At 36.5% G+C, this 13331-nt stretch overlaps 1 protein-coding gene across 1 annotated transcript in view; it reads left to right on the top strand.

Annotated features, from left to right (window-relative positions):
• Positions 1-13331, top strand: part of LOC134674975 (homeobox protein abdominal-B) — a 140854-nt gene that overhangs the window by 24988 nt on the left and 102535 nt on the right. The window lies entirely within an intron of this gene.

The following is a 13331-nucleotide window of genomic DNA, read 5'->3' as shown; positions in this document are numbered from 1 at the left end:
TTTTTTGAAATTTTATTAAAAATTTTCATAAAGTGATTTATTTAATTTAGGATTTCCTTGTGCAGTAAAACTAGCCGCCCCTGTCTCAGTACGCATCATATAGACTGCCACCTCTGTTATCTAGCCACCTCGGGCCTGGGCTTACCAGGCCTTAAGCCCCACATTCACACTCCTACCTTGTAGGCCGCCTCGTAGTCCGCCTCGTTGGGTAGGATTGTGTATGGGGGTTGCGGACTACGAGCCGTCCTACAAACGGCTAAACGGTAGGACGACTAGTAGTCCGCAACCCCCATACACAATCCTACCCAACGAGGCGGACTACGAGGCGGCCTACAAGGTAGGAGTGTGAATGTGGGGCTTTAGGGCAAATCCACCGCTATAGGATATATTTTCTATAGTAAAAATGGGAAAAGTTTGCATCGTAAACAGTTGCCAAAGTGGGCGTAAGAGGAAAAAACAGAAAAATGTTACGAAATCCGTATCTTTTTTCCAACCAACGGTAAGTATGTAATTTTCACTACACCTTATAAAACAAAGTCCCCCGCCGCGACTGTCTGTTCGTGGGTTTGAATGTATCTTTGCGATAAACAAACTACTGGACGGTTTCAGTTCGATTTTCATGTATCAATAGAGTGATTCTTGAGGAAGGTTTACGTATATAATTTGTTGACTATAGTTCGTTTTTTTTAGCATTAGAAAGAACTTGCAAGAAGGTAAGCGATTTTGACATGTCTTTTAATTGAAAAACGCTTTTTAAAATTCAAAAACTATTACTGATGAAAGCAGAAGAATATAAATGATCGTATTAGATTCATAATTGTTACATATTTGCCGTAACTTATTTTTAAAATGTGTTTTTCAATTAAAAGACACATCAAGATTGTTTACCTAATTTCTAATGCTAAAAAAAACGAACTATAGTGCGAAAGCCGGTCGCTAGTTATTTAATAAAATATTATATTGTGATTTTTATATTTTTCTTATAAAATTCACAATTTCACTTCAACAATTCTTCATTTTTCTATTAATTCTCAGACTCCGGCACGGTTAGAAAGTTGGAAAAAGTCGTTAGGAATTGCATTAAAAGCAAATGATTATATTTGCCATCTTCATTTTAAAGAAGAAAATATAAATATGTACGAAAAGTTAACTATTAAAGGAGAGCTCAAATATATTCCTACACAAAGAAAAACGCTTAAGGAAGAAGCTGTGCCCACGATTGAGCATCAGTTTATTCCCATTCCCGAACATGAACTCCAAGCCAATACTATTCACATAGAGGAATCTTTCGAACCATACCCCAATCAACCTAAGGACGAGCAGCAACAACAAATCAATGCCGAGCAACAGGAATTATCAGAAGATCAAAATGATTCTAATAATTTAATGGATTATGAAATGATACAACAGGACTTTGCGGAACCATTGTTTAGTCAATATCAGGATACTAATGTAACAATTAATCCAATAGAGAATTTTAAAAGTAAGTTTCGGGCATTTTCGTTGTTGCCGCCTTTTTGGCTACATGCAGAAAATCCTAATGGGCTGGAATTTATGCGAATGGATCCAAAAACTCAGAAGATTAAACATCATATACGTTTAAACGATGATCTAACTGTCACTGTAAGTGTTTATTAATGTAACAATAAAATTCGGTTGGCATGATTTGAATTTGTAACGAAACATAATTGCTATTTAATTGCAGGTAATTTTTCCCAATAATGAACAATTGCCACTAAAGGAGAAAATTAATTCATATGACAACACCTACGATTACTTAAAATCGGTTGAAAGATGGCCTTTGTGCGTTGGTACTCAGATTGACGACAATAAGTAAGTTTTGGTAGATTGTTAACCAAGGGATGAACGCAGTGAGAGTATAGTCCGAGGCTAAAATGATGCCATTCACCCGAGTTAAACACTCTACTTTTCATTTCGAATACGAGGAACCTAGCCCCAAAGCTTGTACTATGGGTGTAGGCGATAATACAACTGTTTGCAGTCGTCTTATGAATATATATACCATAATGTAACAGTTGTATTTAAAATAAAAGGATAACTCGTAAGCCTAATAACTTTGATTTTATTTAACATTTTTGTCATTAAAAATATTGTATGTAACGGTACATTAAATAGGTCTTAATTCTTGAACCTATCCTATTAAAACTCGACTTTTATGTGTATTTTAAGAACCCTTATTATGTAGGTACCTGTAGATTAAAGCACTATTTATACATAAACAATGGTACAGGAGAATAATAAAAGATAAAAACGAATTTATCTAATATATAATTACATCAATTTTCAGATTTTGTAAAGGTGTGATTATTGGTGATGATACTTACGAAAGAAATCAACAGTACCCAAGATGTAAATCTTGTCGAATATTACGAAATCGTTTGCAGAACCGTAATTCCACTTCAACTCTATTACAAAAAATGGCAGAAGCTAAACGGCGCGCTTCAAATCTTGTACATAAATGCAAGCGTCTGAAGAGGACGGTAAGTCTTATGCCGGCTACATACGTAACGATAAATCGTTGCGATAAAACTGTGCAGTCCGACTGTGCAGATAAATCGAACCGTGTGTATGACAAATCGTTACGATAATCGACAATCGGACAATCGGACTGCACAGTTTTATCGCAACGATTTATCGTTACGTATGTAGCCGGCATTAAAGCCGTAACAGACTACCGCACCGCGCCACGACCTTAATGGTGCGGTTAAAATATCTCTTTCACGCTCCAAATTATAGCTACATCCTTAGCCTCCTCCAGACTATGCGCGTGAATCGCGGGCGAAGCCGCGAACGCGAGTGTGGAGTCGATTTCGCAGGTCTGCGTTCTGGACTACACACTCGCGTTCGCGGCTTCGCCCGCGATTCACGCGCATAGTCTGGAGGGGGCTCTTAACGCACGTACGGCGACCACCTTACGACCATCGGTACGTGCGCCGCACCGCACTAAAGTCGCGGTATGGTGCGGTAGTCTGTTACGGCTTTTTATCAAAAACATATTAAATAAATAAATATTAGGGAACATCTAAAGGCCCCTGTACACAATGGGCCAGCGCCGGCCAGGCCAAGGGACGCTGCCATGCGGTAGAATGAGGTAGCAATATCACTTGCTCCCTCTAACGCATAAATGCGTCCCCCAGACTGGCCCACGCTGGCCCATTGTGTACTGGCCTTTACACAGGTCAACCTAGCCCCAAACTAAGCAAAAGTTGTACTATGGGTACTAGGCGACGCTATAATATACTGTATTTGTATAATTAAAGACGTAAAATAATACAAAAAGAAACTTGAGCAAGAAGTTTTCATACATATTTTTCGAAATCATTTCGAAGTCCCTTAAGGCGTATCCAGATTAGTAAATTTTTCGCCAATCTGATTCAATTGCCCGATCGAATCAGGATCGAAGTGCGGATGCAAATACCAATTTGGCTCGCCGAATTCAACCGCCGATAATGACCGATATTACCGATAAAATGAAGTGCAGATGCAAGAATACCAATTTGTGAGGCCAGTCTGGATACCATTTCTGGATTTTTTCAATGTAGAGGGCTCTAATATCACCATAAATCTAAAATTAGAGATTGACGCCAATTTCATTTCTGATAAAATCAACCGATTTGATCAGTCCCGTCTGGATACCACTTTACTTAGCTGTTGTTTTTTATTCGCACACCCGCTTATAGACCAACAAGAAATTGTAGAAATTAAAAAGTGGCAACATCGTAGTGTCGTCCCTTTCAAATCAATCTAAGAAAACGGGACGACACTACGATGTTGCCACATTTTAATTACTACAATATCTTGTCGGCTTATAACTTTATACATTGTACCTACTTGAGTAACGAATTTCATATCGACCGTTCATATAATTGCAGAATATCCAATTAAGAGAGAAAATTTCCTGGCTAAGGCGCAGTGTGCAAAGAAATCGGATACCGTAGTACAAGCATCTATTTCAAAACTACCTGAAGAATTTCAAAATGCCGTGAGATCATGTTTTGAAGCCGCGAAAAAAAATAATACAAAAGGTCGTCGATATACGTTAGAATGGATTTATGAGTGCATGTTGATACGTATAAAAAGCAGGAATACGTATGAATTTATACGTAAAAGAAATATTTTACCCCTTCCTTCTGTACAAACTTTAAATAAGTATCTCAGCAAAATCAGCTGTTCTGCATATGGATTCCAATCCTCTACTTTCTTTAGTTTAAAAGAAAGATGTGAGGCGATGAAGAAGGAGGAGAAACGAGGAGTTATTTTAGTGGATGAAATGAAATTAAGTGAAGGCGTTTATTTTGATTCTCAAACCATGAAATTTAATGGTTTTGTTGACCTGGGGCAACACACTCCAGATAATTTAAAAAATACAACAGCGGACCATGCTTTGGTGTTCAAGTTTGTGCCTTTTCGAGGTAGATGGGTTCAAGCCTTAGGTTGCTTTTTATCGAAAAATTCATGCAAAAGCGAACCGCTACATAAACTAGTTTTAGAGTGTATTGTTTTAATGGAAAACAGCGGAATTTGTGTTGATGCTGTCGTGATGGACGGTGCACCTTGGAACCGAGGAGTATGGAAAATATTCGGTGTAAATGAAGACACTGTTAGCTGTGAACACCCTTGTGACTGCTCACAACGGTTATGGATGATTTCAGATTTTAATCATTTAGTGAAATGTTTTCGAACATCTACTTTGGATGATAAGCTACAAGAGTTCAAGGTTAATTAAGAGTAATGCATGAGTAATGATAATTTTAAAAATATACAAGGTGTAATTATTATATCTGACCAAACTCTGAGGGGTGAATATGTAGGTCATACTGAACAACTTTTACTATAGCCAACCCTGAAATCACGAAAAAGAAATCGCCTGTTTAATAGAAAACATTGACTGTACTGATTCACCGCAATATGTATGAGACAGCAGATTTTTTTTCACGATTTCGGGGCTGGTCCCATAGTATAAGTTGTTAAGTATGACCTATATTCACCCCTCAGAGTTTGGTCAGAGATAACAATTTCGCCTTGTATAAAATGATAATACGAAGTCAAACTAATGTAATATTCTTTTTTCAGACCCCTTACGGAACTGTGAAAAAAAGACATTGGGAAGCGGTATTAGAGGAAGAGAATTATCGTCAGCCTAACTTAAAAATCGCTTACAAGTTAACACCAGCGCATTTGAAACCGAAAGGTTTTCAAGTAATGAATGTTCCTCTTGCAACTGAAGTATGTACCTATAAATATAATCAATAATTTTCATTGATTGTCCGGATTTATTTCGTAGGACTTTCGGCTCATCAAAACTAATATTATTAATCTTATAAAAACAGGTGTTTGGTCACGAAATTTCGGTCGCCATGGCTCACTATCAACCCTATTGCGAGGAATTGAAGGATTCAACTGCAACACAAAAATTTATTGATCTTGTATTCAATTTGATACAAGCTATGTCTTCGCGTATACCAAGAGATGCTCTGTACGTGAATGAAAATTGCAGACGAAGAAAGGTAAGAAATAGTTGGCGATTAAAATTAAGGTCAATGCGGAGAAGACCGTCTATCAGCTAAGTCCGTCTACTCACTATAACATTTAAGGGAAGACCGTCATAAAGAAAGACCGGCCGGACGGTGCCTTAAACCAGAAGTAGCCAACCTTTTAATGTATTTTTGTTAGTAGATACCTCTTATAGTGAAGAATAATTTATGCCGATTATAATTAGAATTAATATAATTATGCGTTGCTGGTAGTGAATATTATGTGTTAATGTTAATATGCCGGAACCGCCGCCGCCTCGCAACCTGAATATATCCCTTGGCACCTATACAGCCTATACTGTAATTTTTAGTTTAATATAAAAATTAGGAACATTTAAAAATTTGTATGGAATATATTTTTTGCTCCTTACTAATATCTGTAAATGTCTACTACTGACTATACTTTTGTGTAGAGAAGCGGCCGTCCCCTTTCCTCTTAATATTTCATTGTATAGCTTTGAAGCTTGTTTACTTAATGAAGAAATACTTTTTTCAGGCAATCCAGGAATTTTTAGAATTCCTTGCAGACTGGGAAAAGCTCGAAAAAAAAAATACCTGTGTCAAGGAGCACGTTAACTGGATTAAAAGTAACTTTACGGGCAACACTTGAAATTTTGGATATGCTGAATGTTGCATGTGATTACAAGTATTTGATGACAGCAACCCTATCTCAAGATCCGTTGGAGGTAATTAATAATTACTAATTATGTAATCCAATGAATATGAATCTGCTTGTATGGAATCTGCATCATGTATGCTGCCTTACTTTTGGAGAAAGTCCAGAAAGCCTTTTTAAAAATAAAAAATAAATTATAATTCATTAATTCAAGCTAATTATACTCATATTTTTACATTATTTACATTTTGATTACACAACATTAATAACATTACATTTTTAAATATAATCTACTAAAATTAACAATAAAATTTAAAAATTTACAAATCACATTAAAGAATAATGATATACAATATATACACAAAAACACAACAATACATACAAAACTAACCTACACCTGTCCTTACATGCCTGTTGCAACAGTGCACAATATAAGGACAGTCAAGCCGATCTGCGATCATCGCCAGGACAGTGTTGGCGCTGGCCCGCACGCGCCGCACCAGCGCAGCTGCGCGCACGCGCATGGTGGCGTGGAAACAGGCCGTGTGGGCCCCGCGAACATGCCCGAAGCGCTACAGTAGCGGGGCAGCCCCAACACCGCCCTGAATGCGTTATTGTACTGGACGCGGAGCGCGTTGTACGCTCTTTGCGTGTAGTCCGCCCACAGGCCACACGTGTACAGCGACGTGCAGTACGCTTTGAAAAGCGTTATCTTCACGTCACTACTACAACGAGCAAACCTGCGAGCCAACATGTTCGCCCTTACGCACAACGCCCTCCGCTCCCGCTCCATATCCACATCATCCTTGAGGTCCGCAGTAACAATATGCCCTAGGTACTTGAAACTCTGTACTCTGTCTAAGAGAGCTCCGTTAAGCATGACAGGTGGCACATATTTTTTTAGGATACAGTTCCTACCTAGTCCATATACTTAATGTACCCATCAATATATTTCTGCCTGGTGTTTTTGGGTTTAATTCTTTTGAAATGAGGCGTAACTTTGGGCTGTGGACGTTTTTTATCGCTTACCTTCTTTCTAATGCTAAAAAAACGAACATAGCCATATAAATATTAGTACTATTATAAATGCAAAAGTGTGTCTGTTACCTCTTCACGCTTAAACCGCTGAACCAATTTAGATAAAATTATGGAGATAGTTTGAGACCCGAGGTCCTATATTTTTTATTGAATAATAATTTTGACTTGTTTTCAGAGATTTTTCTCCGTCATGAGATATTCGTGTGGAGGAAACGATCACCCTGATCCCAAAATGTTTGCACAAGTTTACCGATTGGCGTCTTGTTTTTCCCTAATACGCCCTCCGAAAGGTTGTAACGTTTCCGGCAAAGATTTGCTGAAGAACTTACTAGGAGCAAAGGATATGGTAACTGGTTCAAACGAGGCTAAGCAAGCATGGCTGGAAAGCCTCGACCATATACTAGATAATGGTGAACCATTGATTGATGGTTATGAAGACCATGACTACAACGAGGCTGTCACCAGTGACGCGGTGCAGTCTTACATTGCTGGGTACATCGTCCGCAAATTGCGAAAAATCGTAAAATGCAATAATTGTTTGAAACTCATACAAATGAGTCCCAATGAGGGAAAAATGTTAATGAGAAACGACGTAATCGATAAAATGGATTTATACGGCGGGTTAATTTATGCTAGTGACGATCTATTCAATCTGACCAAAATGATAGAGAAATGTGTGTTAAGAGCAATAAGCAAAGCTTTAACCAATATGGAGACGATCAGTGAAATTACGCAAGAATTACAAAAAGAAACATTGATAAAAGTTGGATGTGCCGACCATTCCAAACAAGTATCAAAAAAAATTATCGATATATACGTAGTTATGCGAGCCCACTTTCTGGCAAAATATGAAAATAAACGTTACGACGCAGCCAAAACCAAAACTAAAATGAACAGGAAAAATGCCAAGTTATTGTCTTAATTACTAGTAGTTCGCCCCGAACTAAGAACTCGTATTCGCTGAAAACTACCGCGCAGCGCGCACACTCAGGTTTTGATTTCCAACTCAATCTCACTAGTGATACCTACTAATACTTTATATACGAGATTACCGCCACGTGGGATGTTGACTCGACGATCATTGTTGCGATAGTCGTCTCGGTTTTTTTTCCGTCATGAGATATTCGTGTGGAGGAAACGATCACCCTGATCCCAAAATGTTTGCACAAGTTTACCGATTGGCGTCTCGTTTTTCCCTAATACGCCCGGTTGTAATGTTTCCGGCAAGGATTTGCTGAAGAACTTACTAGGAGCGAAGGATCTGGTAACCATTGATTCATGGTTATGAAGACCATGATTACAACGAGGCTGTAAACCAGTGACGCGGTTCAGTCTTACATTGCTGGGTACATCGTCCGCAAATTGCGAAAAATCGTAAAATGCAATAATTGTTTAAAACTCATACAAATGAGTCCTAATGAGGGAAAACTGTTAGTGAGAAACGACGTAATCGATTAAATGGATTTATACGGCGGGTTAATTTATGCTAGTGACGATCTATTCAATCTGACCAAAATGATAGAGAAATGTATGTTAAGAGTAATAAGCAAAGCTTTAACCAATATGGAGACGATCAGTGAAATTACGCAAGAATGACTAAAAGGAGCATTGATAAAAGTTGGATGTGTCGACCATTTCAAACATATATTAAAAAATGTTATCGATATGTACGTAGTTATGCGAGCCCACTTTCTGGCAAAATATAAAAATAAACGTTACGCCGCAGGCAAAACCAAAACTAAAATGAATAGGATAAATGCCAAGTTATTGTCTTAATTACTAATAGTTCGCCCCGAACTAAGAACTCGCATTCGCTGAAAACTACCGCGCAGCGCGCACACTCAGGTTTTGATTTCCAACTCAATCTCACTAGTGATACTTAGGTAAGTAATAGAGTCTGTGCGGAAAGAGAAGAGTCGTGGGATTTGAGGGCGCGCCAGTGCTATTTTATGGTTTTTGCTATGCTGACAACACTGGTCACGTGATTATAGTACGACACTAAAGGTCATGATACTTGAATCCCTTTTGTTTCGGTTTTTTACCACGGCTTACTAAACAGAGCCTGGTGGTGGTGTCGGCTCGTCAACTCAATCCTCTGATTTAGCGCAGGCACTAGTTTTCTTTTTAAAACACACTAGTAGATACTAAAAAGTGACAGTGCGATTGACAAAACTGCTAAAACTAGTTAAGAATCTGCCCAATACCTACAACTGTAATTTTAGTACCAAACAAGATAGAGTCTCATTTATGTACTGCCTAATCTGTGCAGTCCAACAGTTATTAAAACCGGGTAGATCGGGTAGAAATTGGGCAATAGAACTGTAATTTTATCTGGGATATATTTCACCCATTGTAAACTTGACTTGTAATGTATGTGTACATTATTAATAATAAATATGAATATGAATAAAAATAGTGCATAAGTAGTAGGGTTTCTGCTCGAGAATTCCCGAGGCGAGAAATCTCGAGAAATCTGTCCTAAGTCGAGACGGGAAAAATATATTCAGTGCCTCGAGAACTCGAGAAATAAATCTCTACTGATAAGTAAAATAAAACACGCGTTTAACACATGATGTGTCTATGATGTATTTCTTTAGGTAGTAAAATAAATATGAACAATGTTTTTCTTACATTTTCAGGTAGGGTAGGAACCTACTTAAAACATTTATTACCATCCAAATAAAAAACTACCGTGATCCGTCCCCTGTCGTTCTAGCTTTAACCGATCTTCATGTTTTGAAACTTTTGAACTACATATTCATGACATTCATGTAGTGTCTTTTTTATTGAAAAACGCTTTAAAAAAAATTTAACGAATTATAGGACCATGTAATAAGTGTAATAACAAATATTACAAAACTAAATTACTATTGATAAATCAAATAATCCCGATATATTCCTATTAGCAAAATATTACAATTTTAGCAGCTTCTCTTTTATTTATTTTTCTTCTTAGGCTAGGTCATTTATAACATGAATATAAAAGTAGCAGCTTTATTGTTACGTTGAGTAAATACGAGTAATTAATATTACGTAGTAAAATTTCTGTTAAAAGTTGAGTCATATCGAGTTTTTTAATACAAAATTTATTGACTTGAATATTGCTGCCTGATAAAATACCATATTGTGGTTTGTTTACATTTTGTTGAATACCTAAAGAAATACACTATAGCATAACACATCGCCGGTGCGCACGCGTGCACCTATAGTTTTTTTTGTTGTTGTATTTTTGATTATTAAGTGCAATTTATGGTGACTAAAAATGTACCATATGTTTTATTATTGATCTCACCTACGATTCCTATGAGTTTAATTTGTAAAAAAGCAAAAAAAAACAAATAACATGGTGTTTTTTGGAGCTTTCAAAATTTCTCGAGATACTCGAGAAATCTTGGTCGAGTATTCCCGTGCCTCGAGAAATTAAAAAGGTCGAGAAACCAGAAACCCTAATAAGTAGGTAGGCCTTATTGGGATATGTCCGGTTCTCTCATCTCACGATATTTTACTTCGCCGAAAAGTCACTGCTAAATATGAAATATAAGTTCGTAACTAGAGTCTGGCTACTGAAATTTTACCTAAGTTATTGGCGGGAAATTCAAAAAATCTCGGGCTGGTCATACTTTGTGTAGTAGGAATTATAGGTTTGATACTAGACAATATTTTGACAAGTAAGGTACCTAAGGAAATAAGTTAAATAAACGTTTACGTGCTCTCAAAGTCAGCTCACATAATTTCTACCACCATTTAAAGTACAATCAATGACAAACACATATGTTTACGTTCCAATATTTAGATTTTATAGATATATTTCAGAACTTTTAGTTTATCCGTTTCTTTATACACTTGTCCTGTTTCTGAGATTCAGGCATTAATAAATTCACGTACTTAATCAAAGTAATAGGCAAATGTTAGAACTAGTATTTAAAGTATCAAAATATTTATAGAGCACCAACCTCATAATTTGTTTACATTTGGTTAGGAGTTGTAAACATTGCAGTTTTTCGTTATACAACGCTACACGTCGACTTCGCACATTGTCGTAATTATTTACGTGTTTAAATAATAGTTTGCGAACCTCACTCAGTATAGAAATTATTAATATTATTTAAAATAGACCCCTTAAATCCAGCAAACAATTTGAATGAATGACATAAATTGACAACTGACTTTTAGCTTTTTTTAAAATCATAGACAATTGGTAATACAACAACGAAATATCTGTCAACAATTTTTGGCTAGCCAGACTCTAACAGAACCTACAAATAAAGAAATATTTTATTAGAAAAAGTTTTATTCAGAACCTAGTAAACGAACTTACAAATAAAGAAATATTTTCTTAGAATTAAAATATTCAATGTCACTTATGTTTGAGCTAGCTTCAGAACAACCAGGGACACTCATAGAACTATCTTCATCTGAACTGGATGTGCTTGAATCCGGCACGTAGATTACGAATTCTTGCATATCACCTACTTAGCGGTCTTTTATTCGAGATACCGTAGGTACTTTAACACAATCCTGAAAAAGAAATTACATATAAATATGCATAAAATAGCAAGTATCAAGACTATTTGTCAGTTATTTTAAAGATCATGAATGACCTGCATATTTATGAAAATTAATATATTTTGAATGAATATACTTACCGATTATGTACCGGAGACAAGTTACTTAGGGGGCTTATTAAATAGGTAGTTATTTAATATTAAATACAACATCAATACCCGCGAATAGCGGAAACACGTTCCGCGACTTTTTGTAAGTCGATAGTCGGCTTTTAGCCGTTTTCTTCCCGCTGACAAAACCGAACAATGTTAAATATAACTTTCCTTGTGGTTTTATGTACGGTTTTATCGTGTTTTGAAAATATTATATACATAAAACTTGCGGTTTTTGTTAATAAAAATATACAATGACAGAAGTTTGTTTACTTTTTACAAGACAGGTGTCAAAGGTTTGATTGCCATATAAAATTTAAAATGTTAGTTCCCGTTTCTGCCACGACTCTTCTCTTTCCGCACAGACTCTACTTTATATACGAGATTACCGCCATGTGGGATGTTGACTCGACGATCATTGTTGCGATAGTCGTCTCAGCGGACGGTCTCATAGCGAAGAGTCTCGACCAACACCTAGAGACTGGATCAAGGATCAGATGCAGGCAAATTGTAACAAAACATTCGCTGATGTTAACAAGAAATAACTCAAAATGTAGTCAATATGATGGGTGCTGAGAAAGGGGCGGCTACAGGGCCTGGGGCCTAGGGCGGCAAAGACTGCAAATCCGCCACTACATTATACATATATAAAAATGTGTTCGGGTGTTTTTTTTTGTTTTGTGTTTTTATATTTTACTTTTATATTAATATTAAAAACGAAAAACAAAAAAGAGCCTTTTATTTCTCGCCGGTAAAACAAACACAATATTATAAACTTAAATTTACATTAGGTTTAGTATTACAATAATATTTAATATTCCTCAAATCAATGTTCTATTATGCTTGGTTATGTAATAAGTAGTAAGTAATTATATTTTTTTCTTGTAATTTATTCTGCAACAACCCCTCCTGTGAGGGTGAAGGCCTCCTCCAGTGATGCTGGTCATCACAATTTCTGTTCTCTATCTTTTTCAACTTACATATGTATATCAATATTAATTTATATATTGGTATTAAATACCTACAAATACAAATAATAAAAAGCTAATAAATACTCTTATCGGGATTCGAACCCGCGACCTCCTGCTTCATAAGCGGGGTCACTACCGACAAGGCTAAAAGACCGTCAAAAATTGGTTCGCGATGCACAGTGGCGCCGCGGCGCGGCCTATTTAATGTTTTTGAGGGACACTTTTTAATACATGAAGATTGTTTTCCTATAGTGCTTTTGACACACAACGATAATTTTCAGAAACCAGAATGTTCAGAAAGTATTATTCTTCCAGTTCTACCATCTTTTACTTCATCAATGCATTCTCAACAGTCATCACTTTCTAAGATATTACAATTCAGCATGCGTTATAGGTACGTTGTCTTTCTATTGCTCTATATTTAATATATTTATGTTGATATTATTGTTGATATATATATTTTGTGCCGAGCAAAACACAGATAATAAATAAA

This window comes from Cydia fagiglandana, chromosome 2 (genome assembly GCF_963556715.1).
Source record: "Cydia fagiglandana chromosome 2, ilCydFagi1.1, whole genome shotgun sequence".
Classification (NCBI taxonomy): domain Eukaryota; kingdom Metazoa; phylum Arthropoda; class Insecta; order Lepidoptera; family Tortricidae; genus Cydia; species Cydia fagiglandana.
This window is presented reverse-complemented; position numbering and strand designations above follow the sequence as displayed.